Here is a 14975-nt window from a genome sequence, read left to right as displayed (position 1 = left end):
GACGTTCTAGAAGATATGCATTCGTGCTGCAGGAGCAATATGCCTTGTAGCCCACTGTCAGTAAAAAGCTATAAGTACTAAGTGTGCTTAAATATCAATAACACGAAGACCGACCCACAAAAAATAACACACAGATACATAAACACCGCAGAACATATAATCAATAACGTGCGCTGCTGTTACTCTACAGGAACAAGTTCAAGCTCACGTGCTGCACGTAACAGACATCGTGTTATTCAAGCGCAGGCACTAACGAAGGAAAATGTACCAGGTATACAATTTTTTAACGAATGCATTATTTAATTAATTATTAGCGGATTATTACTCATAATGACAATAAGCTAGCTATTGAAGCGAACTAATAAGGCAGTCGGCTAGCGAAAGTAAATATGATTAATTAAATACTGCGTGTGTCAATCAAATGGCCACGATTTCGGGACAAATGCACCGATCATAACGAAGCCAGATGAACAGGGGATAATCCCGCGCCCCGAATATCAAGCCTGCGCAGGAGGTCATTCATGGGAGAAGGTGGTATGTACCGAATCAGTTCTGCAATATAGTTCAGCGCAATATTCGCCAGGGCAACAATTATAGCCCATCGAAAACAAGTGCTGTCGTTGAAACGTTGACTCCAGCAACATTCCTTGTTCAACCACTGCTCATCACTTCAAGCCTCCATCTTATCTCACTGTGAAGTCCTGTCTCGTTTAAATACAACACAATGCGTGGCACATGCTACGCTACCTCGAAGCGTCCTACCTCAGGCGAATGCTGCCTTCCACATTCCACATATTATACGTACCACGTTGTTACATTGGAACGCGTACAGCAATATGACTCGGGAACTTGAAATACCGATGGCGGAGGCCAAAGCAACTGGTCCATCCACCGCTCCTCTATTATATAGTTGCGGAAATAGCAAAAATAGAGGTAGCATTCGGCTACATCTATTTCTACTGCACACACACAAACAAACACACACACACACACACACACACGCACACACACACACACACACACACACACACTCACTCACTCACTCACTCACTCACTCACTCACTCACTCACTCACTCACTCACTCACTCACTCACTCACTCACTCACTCACACGCACGCACACACGCACACACGCACGCACTAGCTCATCTGATTTTCTATACGCCTCTCACCCGTACACACGAGTACAAAGATCGAACAAAGGCGCTACACTTCGTCACCTGCGTTAAAGCCAAATAATTTTTCGACAAGGTGACAAAAAAAGCAGGACAGATGCGCAATGTCAAGCGAACGCGATAATCTAATCCCACGCACGCGCAGCTGACGCATCCTCGTGACCACGCTCTGATACTCGGGCAATGATCGCGCGCTGCCGGAGTTTTAAATTTGTCGTGCTAAGGAATGAGAAGGACAATAATTAACCGCACGAGCAAAACCCGACGCCCGACCCTAGCAGGGTGTGCAAGGTTACGCCTGTATTGCATTCCTTTTGCTAACGTAAAGCTTGCGAAATACGAGAAAGCACTAAAAATGGCATGCGCCCACGTTAGGCACCTCGGGACGAATTCACTAAACCTTTCACCACATCTTCCACCGCCAACTTATAACCAATTAGAGCAAATAAAGTTTTTCCTCCTCCTCTTTTCGTTCGTAAGAGTATTTTCCATTAGCCGGCTACCTTCTCTAAAATAACGTCCAGCGCCACGATTGGTTGAGATGTTCTCTTGCGAAGAGTTCAAGTGTCGGCATAATTTCGTGAGTAGGCACCATCGTGTACGACAAATGTTTGTGCAGGAGTACGTGAAAGGTAACCGACAAGCCAAGGACTGCGAAGCGCGACCTCCTTAGTCCCATAATAATGTCCATGCTGAAGGCGAAGGACGTCGACGAAGGACGTCGTGTGTGTATGTGTGTCTGTGTGTGTATTTGTGCGTACGTGCGTGCGCGTGTTTGTCTGTGTTTGAGTGTGTGTGTGTGTGTGTGTGTGTTTGTGCGTGTGTGTGTGTGTGTCTGTGTGTGTGTGTGTGCGTGCGTGCGTGCGTGCGTGCGTGTGTGTGTGCGTGGTGTGTGTGTGTGTGTGCGTGTGCGTGTGCGTGTGTGTGTGCGTGTAAACAGCGACTAAAACTCTCTTGTTCACATATCAAACACTAGCTCGTATTTCAAACTCCAAAGGCCTCAGTGAAAGCGCATATGACCTATTTACTGAATCTGCAAAGCGTTCGTTAAAATTTCTGTCTTGTTACAAATCCACCCTCCCCTGAAAGGGCGAGTCAGACGGAGAGAAGTTCTCGCGTGACTGAGGAATTAATCCGCACTCGTGCGCTCTACAGGTAGACTCGGCGACACACGACGAGCTTCTCTAAGCGGCGATCCCTAGGACACGACCGATCGTTCTGTGGCTATACATCGGCGAGCCGGATAAGCCCTCTGAGATCGTCGCATAGCGCTCGACGTCAATCGCTGCTACTCAGCTAACTGCTTCGATGGTGGGCGGGCAAGAGGTGGTAGGGGCGGCAAGTGTTCTAGGAATCGCACGTGCTAGGGCCGCGGGCCTGGCCTGAGAGAGCGAGAGGGGGAAATAGAAAGGGAGAGGAGGTAAGAGGGAAAGATAGACAACTGCCGTGCGCGTCGCCGGCGCACACCACGACGCGTACGTTCAGCTGTTCGGCGACCTTGCGGCAGCCAGCTGTAGGAGCCGAGGCGGCAGCATCAGCAGCAAAAGACAGGCGCCTGAGTGACAAACCCTGCAGCCCCGGCTGCTGCTTGCTGTGCCTGCGGCCGGCTGTTCGTGACTACGTGACTCCGACTACGGCGCCGAGTGGGTGTACGCGTCGCCGAACTTGGGAAGCGGGCGAGCGAGAGGAGGACTCATAGCCATGACTGTTGCCTCTTACAGGTAGTTAGGCCTGACGTCGCTAATTGGGAATGGCTGTCGCACACTTCTAGAAGTACTTACCAGAAGGCGAAGACAAAGGTAAAAAAGCAAGAGGAACAGAGAACAATGCAAAGGTGAACGTGCAGACGAAAGCTAGGGACGTGTGCCAGAAGCATGCTGTCCCACGTGGGGAGGAAGACATTTTGACACGCGCCTGAAAAAAAAATAAAAATAAACAGCGATGATAGATGTTGCAACTGAAAGCCAACAGAAAACACAAGTAGACAGGATAGCCAATGAGCCGTCTTGTGTTCCTCCAATCACGTTTCCTTCACTAGAATGACCGCCACCAATCAAGCCAGGCTCGCACTACTTTGCGTTCTTCTCTGAGTAACGTCGTTCTTTCCTTGTTCTCCTTTCCTGCTTAGTTCGGCAAGCTTGCATAATCAACAGAGATTCAGTTGCATTTTCGGCCGAAGCCAAGCATCTGATGTGTCTGCGCTACCACGCACAATCGCTTACTGAAAGGGTTTCCCCGATAGTATTACCCAGCGTTCGTGATCAGGTTTCACTTAGGAACGCAATATTAGCCACCTGTAACACTGTTTAGTGATTGTTAATACCAAAGTTATTGCAGGGCGTCCCATTATAAATGTTGTGTAATAGTTTTTTTTTGCAGCAGCAGCAGCAGCAGCAGCAGAATTACAAGTTGCATAATTAACGACTAATAAGCGCTTTCGTTATTCTGTTCAGCTCTTGTATAACGTATTTTTCTTCTTGGTGTTCTAATTTATGTTTGCTCGGTTTTATTGCGAAAGCAATTATTAGGGCACTCCAGGCGCATTTCTCCCGTCGGCGTCGCCGTGATGCTCCGTATAAAGTCCAAGGGCGACAACATCATCCCCGCGCGCCATATGCCGTATGTGCGAGTGAAAACGTGCTACGGTGAGCCGACGATGGTGGCTCAATTTCACGCGCGCAAGGAAGGAAAGCGGGAAGGACGCGCGCCGCCTTCCGTCGCGCGCGTGAAACCATGCTTGTTAATTTAGTTAGTAAGCGAGTATTTACAAGTTTATACGACCGATAAAACTACTATCCCTACTTCACATATGTCTACTAATTTGCTATATCGCGATCGCTGCTTCGCCTTCTGGGCGACTTTTTATCAGCTCTATATTTTGACATTATCAATGCACCGTCCCCCATCACACAATGCCCCAAATAAGGGCATGTGAGGAATAAATAAATACACAAGTAAACCAATAAATAAATAAACGTTGCTTTTCTATGATTCTTAGCAAAGGCATTTCCAGTTAAGCGTTTCGGAGCTTTAAATAATGACATACGCAGGACCTTGCACCATAATGAAGTGCAACGGATTGACTGTTACCCAATAACAACTATGTTAGCTATGCACATGGCTGCGAATAGTTTTCGACAAACATTATATCCCGCTATTTTGCTTAGAAAGGGAGATTTCGACTTTTCCTCCTTAATGTTGCATCGCATTCCTGGCCACGGGTGTTACTATAAAGGCACAAGATAAATCGAACTTCACTGGGTGTACGTTAGAGAACTTCAGGTTGTCAAAATTATTCCGGAGTCCCTCACTTCGGCATGCCTCACAATCAGATTGCTGCTCTGGTACGTAAAACCCCAGAATTAAAGTTGAATAAATCAGACTTCAGCGTTTGCCGCTTTGAATTGCTCTAACACGATAGAGAGTCGTTCATGAGCATAAGATAATTCACTTAGCAAATGAAGTCCCCCATTCATTTCTAGCATTCAATCGTAACTCTGCAGACCAGTCGACCTCAGACACGTTGTACTTCTTTATTTAGAATCAGAGGGGTACAGAACTCAAGTGGCGTTATGCTCTCCACGCGCAGAGAACTTGCTTGCACACATACATCGCGATAGTAATGCTTATAAAGCTGCATGCAGTAACCAGTGGCATATTTGCCTGCTTCAAGGAACGGGACAGCCATGCTAATCATAGCCCCTCCCCTATCTCGCACTACTAATCGCCGGCACATGTTGCCGACGGACAAATATACAACGCTTTTCAATATTTTGCTCTCTCACTTAAGATGACTGCTGGGAAATAAACCATGAATAGCCGGAATCCTTATAAGCGGGGAAGTAACGCGTTACACCGAAACGTTGCCTTTCTAAGGAGATTTCGATAGCTTGCGCGCTTACGTCGTTAGCTCCACTACGCACGTGGCTAAGCGATCGCATCGTTTTCGGCTTGGCGCTTGATTCGAACTTAAGTGCTCATTAAAACACAGCCTATCTACTTATAACAGCGCGAAGCCAACTTATAGGTGTGGCGAGATCTTAGGTAGCTACTCGATGCTCCTTGTGAGTTCCATTGAAACGCTTATCCTTCGGTCAACAACAGCGGTTGTTTTGTTGATCTCACAGCACTTGCGTAACGTTCCGCTATTAGCAACTTAAAGAGCTCCACGGTTAGGCCATTACTACTGCTTGCTTCGCGCTCGCTACCAAAGGGCACCGAAGCTGTATAGCACCACTCGTTCTCCAGCTTTGGTAATTATGTTGTTACTAAAAGCTAAGAGCGATGAGTCACGCAGGAAGCTCTACAGTTGCCATCTGCGGTTGCGATAAATGGCGGTTAAGAAGAAAGCACAAACGAGAATAGCACGAGCTGTGTTTTGTATCAGAGCCCCGCGACGACAACTGCGTTCTGAGAAAGAAAATGAGTGCCTGTTTTTCTTTGCAGAAGAAAATTACGTTCTGTACCTTCCACGCCGCCCTCCATTTAGGGAGTGTGAAGCAAACGAAAAATAAATAAATAAGTACATAAATAAATAAATAAAGTGAATATCAAAATAATCAAGAAAGAAAAAGAAAAGTGAAGTTTACGTAACTTATTTTTTTTATAAAGCTGGTGCCTCCATATTCATGGTGGTGTGTTATACCCGACTATTCAAGGTTGTGTTGTCTTATCCCCCCGCTTAATTTTTATTTGTTTACATGTGCCCTGGCGGTATCCCTCTTATGCTACATCTGCAATAAGCTAGAATCTGTGAATCAATTTTTTTGTAGCCTGCCGGTGGCATTCCACTCAACGAAAACGACTTTCGGAGATTCCGCTTCGTGATTATGGGCCGAGTTTATGTATAGTCCTGTTGTGCTATCACTTGGAGCATTGGTGCTATAGGCTACCTGCTGCTATAAAAAAAATGAGTAAGCATTTGTTAGGTACCTCATTTCAGTTATTATTATTATTATTATTATTATTATTATTATTATTATTATTATTATTTACTTCTTTTTTGTACAAAAATGACTACAGTGTATTACACATTATCATTATTTTATTTATATCTTTTTGTTATCATAGAATCACTTGTTTCTAGGCCTAAGCCCCGCAATGTGCCAATAATCAAGAAATTGCTATTGTCACCCTCATAATCGCCCTGAGAGTCAATACTTGAACTGCGCAAACAAGACACACTGCACCGCGACCAACACCACAAAGCTCGCCCGCTCTTGCGGCAAAGCTGCGCTGGCCCTTCGGGTTCTATGCGTTCAATTGTCTTCACCCTTTTATCAGAACCGGCGCGATTCACCCCACTCTCATTACCCAGTCAACATTGGCCTTCTCGGTGCAATTCAGAGCCCATTTTGAGCGTAGGACGTGTAACCACCCGGTTGAAAAAGACAACCGAAATTTCTGTCGCAACTACTGAAAATTCTGTCGCAACTACAGAAATTTCTGTTGCACGACAGAAGTTCCTGACGTTTCTGTAGTTCCGGCATAATATCTATGATGTTACGACAGAAATTCCGACGTCTCAACAGAAACATTCTGTCGCGACAACAAGAGTTTTGAAGCCGCAACAAAAGCTTTCTGTCGCGACAGCGATTCTGACGTCGCAACAGGAACTCTCTGTCGCGACGACAGACACTTTCTGTCGCGGCGTTAGAAATGTGCCACTTCCTACCGCAACAACATAATTTCTGACGCCGCGACAGAAGCGCTTTCCGTCACGACGCTTGAAAATTGTAGGTCAGTTTCTCATCGGGTGTGTACACTGTACTTATCTTACGCGGTATTCAATGGTGAGTTCTCTGAATCTGGAATCCTGATAGCAGGTATTAAAGTCAACGTAGCCAATTGTCGTAATTTTGCCGTGACGACGAGGCACCAGCAATCCGCCGTCTGGCTTCCTCAAGATGGGCCGCTCAGCGAAATCGACGCGTAGATCGGCGGCAACTGCTGCGTATTCATTTCGTCTTATTTTCTAAGATGCGACACATAGGCTTGTCGACTCGCACGTACTATGAAGCTAAGACATCACTTAATTCTCCAGAAATATTACATAAGCTTTTGCCAAGCGGAAAATAAGTATTGGGTTGTTTTTCACAACCCTGCGTGAAAATCTGTCTCGCTTGGGAACAGGCGAGACACAGGCGCCACCTACTACACCTACAGGCCCTACCGATTGCACAGGCGCTACCATGGGAAACCGGTACGCTATCTAAGTGAGCACTTATCCGACGACAGTTTATGCAGCTGTTTTGCACTGAACACACAAATTATATGCGCCCTCAAAAGTGTAAAGAACGAGAGATAGCTGTCCGAAATTTAGTTGATACGGATATCTTCTTAACGGATACGGATATCGGAAAGCAAAGTCGATGTTCTAGCACTTCACGGAGTAGTTTTCGATGGCAACAACACTTTTACTCGTCTAGAGAGGCGACAATTGACGTAGCGAAATGAAATCGCACTTTCGCTCTCAGCGTACAAATGTAAACACCAGCTCGGACAGAGATTCGTACTGTTGACATGGTCAAAATTTACGAGTATCATCACGTTCGGCGTGGTGCAGTGCTGAAAAAAAATTATTTTTTTTACTTTTTCACATTTTACTTTTTTGCACCAACAAATTTAAATAGTCCTAAAGAGTGCTCTGTTGATTCTTAATTATATGATCATCAAGGACTACAGAACGTCAGACTACAGGACGTCAGACCACAGGACGTCAGACAAGACGACTTCAGACTACAGGCGTCAGACAACAGACGTCAGACAACAGACGTCAGACGTCAGACAACGGAACGTTCGAAAACGTGACAGATTGAAATGTTCTCTTGTGTTGTTCAACTAGGGAACGTCGCAAGGATACTTGTATATCCGAACGAGTGGAGAAACGCAGCAAAAGATGTCGCTTCCAGCTCCGCCCACCTGACTAAAGGATGACCACCGGCGAACCGTAATCTACTTTGCATACAACGACGTTGCGCTAGCCTTTGTGCTTGTAAGATGAGCATTTATATGCGAACACTTTCAACACGCACGTACGTCACTTACGTCACGCAAGCACGCACGTCACTTCTTTCCTACACACCATTGTGATTCGTCTTTCACAAATTTTTTTGATGCCGAGTAAACGAAACAAAAGTTTCACTCCAGTTCGTTCACCTACTGAGCACTATACAACTGACACCTTTACAAGCGAGAACAAGTGGAACTGAAGCGGTGCCCCTCTTTCCCGATCGCCTCTCGTGTTGTCGCTAACGTAGCGTAATTGCAGACATTAGAGAGTTTTAGGTTAGGGGACGCAAGCGGCTTGCGCACGCAAGAACTAGGGGCGACGGTACTGCGCATGCGCAGTGCTGTCACCCCTAGTGCTTGCGTCCCCTAAACTACAACTCTTTATTAACTTTTATTTCTTCAGGGCGCGGTACAGCAAGTCAAAGCAAGATGAAACGCCTCGCGGGGAGGGGGGGAGGGGGGGCTGCACATGTCCCTTCTGACGTAGAAGGAGCCCCGAGAAACGTGACCAACCTGGAAAGAGCGTCTCGATGACGCCGAGCGAACGCAGACGTCGCCATTTGTCTCACTCCTCTCTCGTCCGTAACGGGAAGCCCACTGCTCCTTCTTCATTACTTTCGAAGTTTTTCATTGACCGCATACGCGAGTATTTTTTTTCTTTTTCTTTCTTTTTTTTTCTTCTCGCCAGCGTGCTGCGTGTCACCTACCGATAAGCCATTGGATTAGCCCTACACGATGTCACTGCACTGCCTTGATCCCAGACTCTTTTGTTTCTGCAATGTATACTTGTCTCTTAAGCGACGCACGCAAATAGCTAGAAAACAAAACTGGCGACGACAGACGCGGTATTATAGCTATATATATATATATATAGCAGCCGGAAGAGAGAGACACAACAATGACTATATATATAGCATTTACTGCACTGCAGAGACATGCTTCGCAAGAGCCAAGGCCCTTTAATCTGAAGGAGGTTCGCGCAAGTATTCTTTGTAAGAGCAGAGGCTGTTTGAAACACGGAATCATTAACGGAGGCGGCTAGCCAATAGCAAGCAGCCCCGAGGAGCGAAAAGCTTAGCGAAATCAACACCAGGGGTCGAATTCAGAAGGCGTTTTCTTTCTAACTGCTCTAAGGTAGTGGGCGGAGGCCTTCGTTAACAATATGCCCAGCAAAAGCTAGAATTTGCTGTTATTTGCTTTTATCAGCAGTATTATTTTTATTTTTTTGTGTGTGTGTACGAGCTTTTTTTGTGTGTGAATACGGGTCCTGAGGCCGAATGCGTATAGTTTTCTTTTTTTTTCGTAAGTGTTCTTTGCAATGATCCGCTCACCTTCGATAATAATATGTACCGGCAGCAAGATTTACTGGAATTTTCTCTTACGAGAAATTCTAGCGTAAAAGCTTTTTGTGAATAGGGACCCAGTTTCCTGGCTTTTCTGTGTACGTTTTCTCAACGGCGAACATCATATATTTCAGCAGGGATGAACTAAAGCCACGAAGCAGTTTTTAGAAGGAGGAGGAGAATTGTTGACGGCAGGACGTCTGTAGAGTTTGCGTCAGAGGCGATATCCTATGAGCGAAATATGATATAGAGAGAGCAAGACGAAGCCACTGATACAGGCGGTGTGTGCGCGTGGAACCGTATTACTTAAAGAGGGAAATAAAACAAGGGGGAATCAAGCGAGACCTTTGCACTATATTCCATTTCGCACCGCCTTATAAACTCTCGAGAACGCGCCGGGCTGGGAACTGTCAAATCTAACTGCTCTTCATCTTAGAAATTCACCCTGAGTAGTCCAAAACTGAAAAAAAAGGAAAAGCAAGAAAGAACGAACGTATGGTCGTCTTCGAATGTGGAAGCTTCCCATCCAATTGGCTTAAGCTCTGGACGCACCGAATGTTTCGAAATGCCGGCTCGCATAAAGGTGCACCCCCCCCCCCCCCCCCTTCATGATTCTGTCTTCCCTTTCGCGAACGGTTAGCCCGAGGTTATGATTTCGCAAAGGGGATATATAAGCGAAGCGGGCTCTCCAATTCCTCGCACGAGCGAATCCCAGCGGATAATATTTTCTTCTTCGTCACGTTTCTTCTTTTCTTGCTTTTCTTTTTTTTTGTCTCCCTTCAAGAGTGCCTCTTTCGCACGGTCATACGTTTGTCCGCGAAGGAGGCGAAAATCGAACGCAACGTCCGACATTCTACCAGGACACCCGCTTCTTCTCCGATAAGAGCTAAGCGTTCTCCGAAAGTACATCTGACCCGACTTGAGCAGTTTTGAAACGCCCATTCAGCGCTATCGATGAAAATCTAGCCTCACGCGGTTCGCGAGCGATGACCAAGACTGTGATCTGAAAATCACCCTCCCCGCTGGCGTAGAGGATTTGCGTTGCGCTGCTAAGCTCGAGCCGAGGGCGCGGGATCGAATCCCGGCCACGGCGGCCGCATTTTTATGGGGGCAAAATGCAAGAACACCTGTGTACCATTCATTGGGTGCACGTTAAAGAACCGCACGTGGTAAAAATTAATAGGGACTACCCCACGACGGTGTGCCTCATAAGCATATAGTTTTGGCATGTAAAATCCCCGAATTAATTGTTTTTAATCTGAAAATCTATACGCATAATATGGCAGAGTAAATTGATTCGGCTGCATGAATGATTGCCACTACTGAGCGTGATTCGCTGTTGTAGTGTTAACAAAATCAGGATATCTGACATGTATTGTTAGTTTGTTCGCTTTACGACCAGCAGAGGCGAGAAATGTTTGCCAAGATCAAAATAATGCGGAGACCTGCATTCTCTTCAGGGGATATTGTGTTTTACCATGTGTCTTTGTAAGCATTTTTTCGCACACATTTCTTTCGCGTATACTCTGCTACTGCCTACTTGACGGGGTGGCGATGGCTGCTGTCAAGCGACACTGCGACGCTGTTTCTTTCTTCGCTGACCTCAGTTTTTTTTTTTGTAATAACTGGAATAAATTGATTTCTTTATTGAGTCTTGAACCATGGCTATCTCCATACATTACAAGGAAGGCATTGTGAGATGTCCAGAACGTTCTCGTTTCGTGCAAAGTTTCTCTGAAGTACAGACAGTGTATATGATTTTAAACTTTACATTTATTTTTTATTTACTATTATTTTTTTTACTCTCTACTGCATTTCGCATACGTCTGACGTTTACGTTTATTTACATTTATTGAACATCGCGCCTAAATGTGACATCGCGTCATCCGCCATTTGTTTTTTTTTTACATTTCTTCTTTTTTTCATTTTAGCCGGTATTATTTGAGAAATTTTTCATCTGTCGTAGCGCCGCAGCCCATATATAAGTGAAAGAGAACGTGAGGAAGCACGTGCTTCCAGACTGTCCATCTGATCCCCTAGCTATGAATAAATGTCTCGTACTCGAAATCCATCGATTCACTGAGGGGCGCCTAAGCGAGTGCGTTTTGTAGTCCTCGGAGTCAAATCCGGTAGCCACAACAACAACTGCAGCTGGGGACGCAATGCCCGACACGTTCCGACCCGATCGACGAAGCAGAACAGCGCAAGTCCCGCCCTGAAATCCAGAAAGTTCGTATGCTAGAGGCATGCGCCGTAGCCACCGCCTCAAAGTGCGAAGGTCAAGAGCAATGCTAGGCCTGTGAGACGCACACACAAGGTGGTGAAGAAGGTTTTGTGAGGGATGCGAAAATAAATAATGGGGAAATCAGTTAAGTAAGGTCAATAGCAGAACAGTGGCACGACATCGATTAGATATTTGAATTGTGGGGTTTTGCTGGTCAAAAGGACGATTTGATTGTGAAACATGCGTTATTCGGGCTCTCCAAATTGATTGCGACCACCTGAGTTTTTTTTCTCTCTCTTTTTTTTTTAACGTGCACTCACTGCAAGGTACACGACACCGAAATGCGGCCGCCGCGATCGAGATCGAGCACGTGATCGACCTCATGCCCAGTATAGGGCGACACCATAACAGCTGAGCTATCCCGCGGCGGATGAAGACATTGACGTTCTCCGTATAGAGAAAAAACAGGACGGTAGGCTGACACTGTCGCATCTTCTCCTGGCACTTAGAATAATAATAACAATAAACAACATAGGCAAAGGGGTACGTCAAAGTCCCTTTCGGTGCGGCTTACGAACCCGCTCCAACTACTTAAGATTTAACGACGTTAGATAGTTTTGTCTGCACGCGAAGCACGGGGGAGCGCAAACGTATGCACATTTCGTCTGTGATGGCCCCACACGTTTATCACGCGTTGCGTCTAATGAAAGAACGCTCCGACACCTAGGGATATATGCCGAAGGTCGCAACCACGCTCCATATGGTTTAGCAGATCTGCGAATGCAGTCGCCATTGAACGTACGACGCTGAAAACGTGTTATGCGGGTGGTGTCCAAAGAACAACTCGGCTATTGTACAGAAGTGTTGGCTGATACGCTTTGGTACTCCGAGGTATACGTAACAACACGATGTCGAGCGGCGCTAGATGATAGACGTTCAAAATATAAAGATGTAGAAGGGAAAGAAATACACGTACGAGCAACGTGAGGGAACGGAAAACTGACAAGAAAGGGGATTCACTAAAAGCTTCTAAAGGTTTCTTGCGCCATCCGTGACACACGCTATTTCTTGTGCCCTCTGTTGAGAATACACAGGAAACCGTGTAGCTATACTTCAGTGTCAAATCATCAGTATGTCAAATCAACAACAAAAATTCACTTTCGACTGAAGCGCTCCCCTGTCTGCAGCGTTCTGTTGCCGCGCTTTTCTGGGCGTGTCCTCTTGCGCTTCAAGATCTTGCAATCGTGTAAACAAACGCGTCGCCGCGCTGAAAAAGTCACAAATTATTTTGTTCAGCTAGGGTTTCGTAACCGTGCGTTTAAACGACGTAGCTACATGATCATTTCCGCGTACTGACATCATCAGAGTGCGCTTCACCCTATACAACTTCGCGCTTGGCGGCAGCCACTAAGCCAACGCGGCGGGTCACGATGGGTGTGTCGTGCTAGGTGTATACGTCTTGATTACGGTACATTCGGCGCAGTCGCATGCAGGACAGGCGTTCTCTTTCATCCGAATTTCCGCTCTAAGCATTGAGGCAAAAACCGTTCGGATTTTTTTCCGCGTGTTCGATCAGGGGTTTTTACGATGACAATAACGCAAATGAAGCACGCATTCGGATGCGCGTCACCGGGTCATGCGGAGGACGCTTTGGGCATTGTGTCTCTTGCGAAGCACTGCCGGTTGTTTTCACGAAGACATGCACTGTCATACGCCGATGACTGACGGACAAAGAAATGGCGCTACAACAGGAGCAGACAAAAGACAGAGAACTACACCACGAAAAAAAGAAAGAAAGAGAACGGAACGCGTGAGTCATTGTTTATACGTCGTAAGCAGGAGAACGCATGCTCTCGATAATTTTCAAGTTCTGAACGAAAGTACGGTTAGAGGGAGGAAAGCAAAAACACGAAAGCTAGGGGGATCAAACAGACGTGCGCCCGACTTGCTACCCAGAGTATTGGGGGTAAGGGAAAGGTGAAATACAAAGAGGGAAGGAAGGAGAGAAAAGACCGTTGAAATATTTAAACGGATATGCCAACTTGCATCGATTATAAGACAAGCTCACGTCTTGCTCTCGAATCGCAGCTTTGACATGCTACTTATTGAACATTCGCTGAGTCAGACATCCAGGAGAAACGCGCCCCCTAAAGATGACCGAGTCAGCAACCGAGGATCTCCGCGAGCTGATATTAAAGTTTCAATGCGATCGATTCAACATACACGTATATTGTACCAACCGTTTTTCTGATTTTATTTGTCATATTTTTTTTTCTATAATTCCTGTTTTAGCTAGAATGTGGTGTATTTCTCAACGGGCTTCGAACGAAGGATGTTCAGACTGACATACAGTACGAAACCGAAAAAGAAAGCTGAAACTGCCGATACACGCAAACGTTCAATCGTTCATTCCCGAACGTCGAGTTCAGCGCAGCTGCCGTCTTTGTAAAGTAACGTGCCTTCAGAGCCCGAGTGGAATGACGTGAGCGTGTACTTTAGACGGCTTTTTCTCTTTTTTTTTTCTTCAACGATGAACCTGGTAAGCACTGGGAAAGGCTTGAACTAGCTAACGGACGTCATGGAAGCGCCAGTGACCACCTCTCGCGTACGATAGAGTGGCCCTACAGGAAAGCTTCCGTTCGTTAAACAAAACGGTGCGTATTTGAGGCTAGAACGAAGTAGAGCTCGTTTTCAGAAATTTCGCTTTGTCGCTCGGAAGCGGACTGCATTCGCTCGGAAACTAGAGAAACATAGAACAGTCAGAAAGAGGTCACGCGTGGAGAACGCAGTTCGGTGGACGAACGCCTGTTCTCTTGTCAACAGTTTGAAAACAAAGTTAGAGAAGCTATAGAACTAGCGACAAGGCGAACTCATCGTAAGTTTGTTTGATTGCTCGCGCAAACGAACTGCCGACAAGTCGGGCGTTATAAGAACGTCAAGTTGGCGCAAAGTCGAACATTCACCGCCAGTCGTGGATCTACCCAGAAACAAGGAGTGTCCGAGAAAGGATACTAGGCGCTGCTCAGCTACGAATGGATCAGACAGTTATAGGCGCTGGCTTATGGTCGATAAGTCCGCTAAGCCACTACTGCAATGTACACGTGATCGGGGCCTGCACGCTTTCGTTGAAGTGTCCATGTCCCACGGCAAGCTTCACGAACAAAAAATGAAGCACTATTAAAAGAGACAGAAACGACGTCTCGAACATTCAAATTATGTTAA

At 46.2% G+C, this 14975-nt stretch overlaps 1 protein-coding gene across 8 annotated transcripts in view; it reads right to left on the bottom strand.

The window, feature by feature from the left end:
• Window positions 1-14975, bottom strand: part of Epac (Exchange protein directly activated by cAMP) — a 415242-nt gene that overhangs the window by 125631 nt on the left and 274636 nt on the right. The window lies entirely within an intron of this gene.

The sequence above is a fragment of the Dermacentor albipictus genome, chromosome 1 (genome assembly GCF_038994185.2).
Source record: "Dermacentor albipictus isolate Rhodes 1998 colony chromosome 1, USDA_Dalb.pri_finalv2, whole genome shotgun sequence".
Taxonomy (NCBI): domain Eukaryota; kingdom Metazoa; phylum Arthropoda; class Arachnida; order Ixodida; family Ixodidae; genus Dermacentor; species Dermacentor albipictus.
The sequence above is the reverse complement of the archived record's forward strand: the minus strand, read 5'-3'. Positions and strand labels throughout refer to the sequence as shown.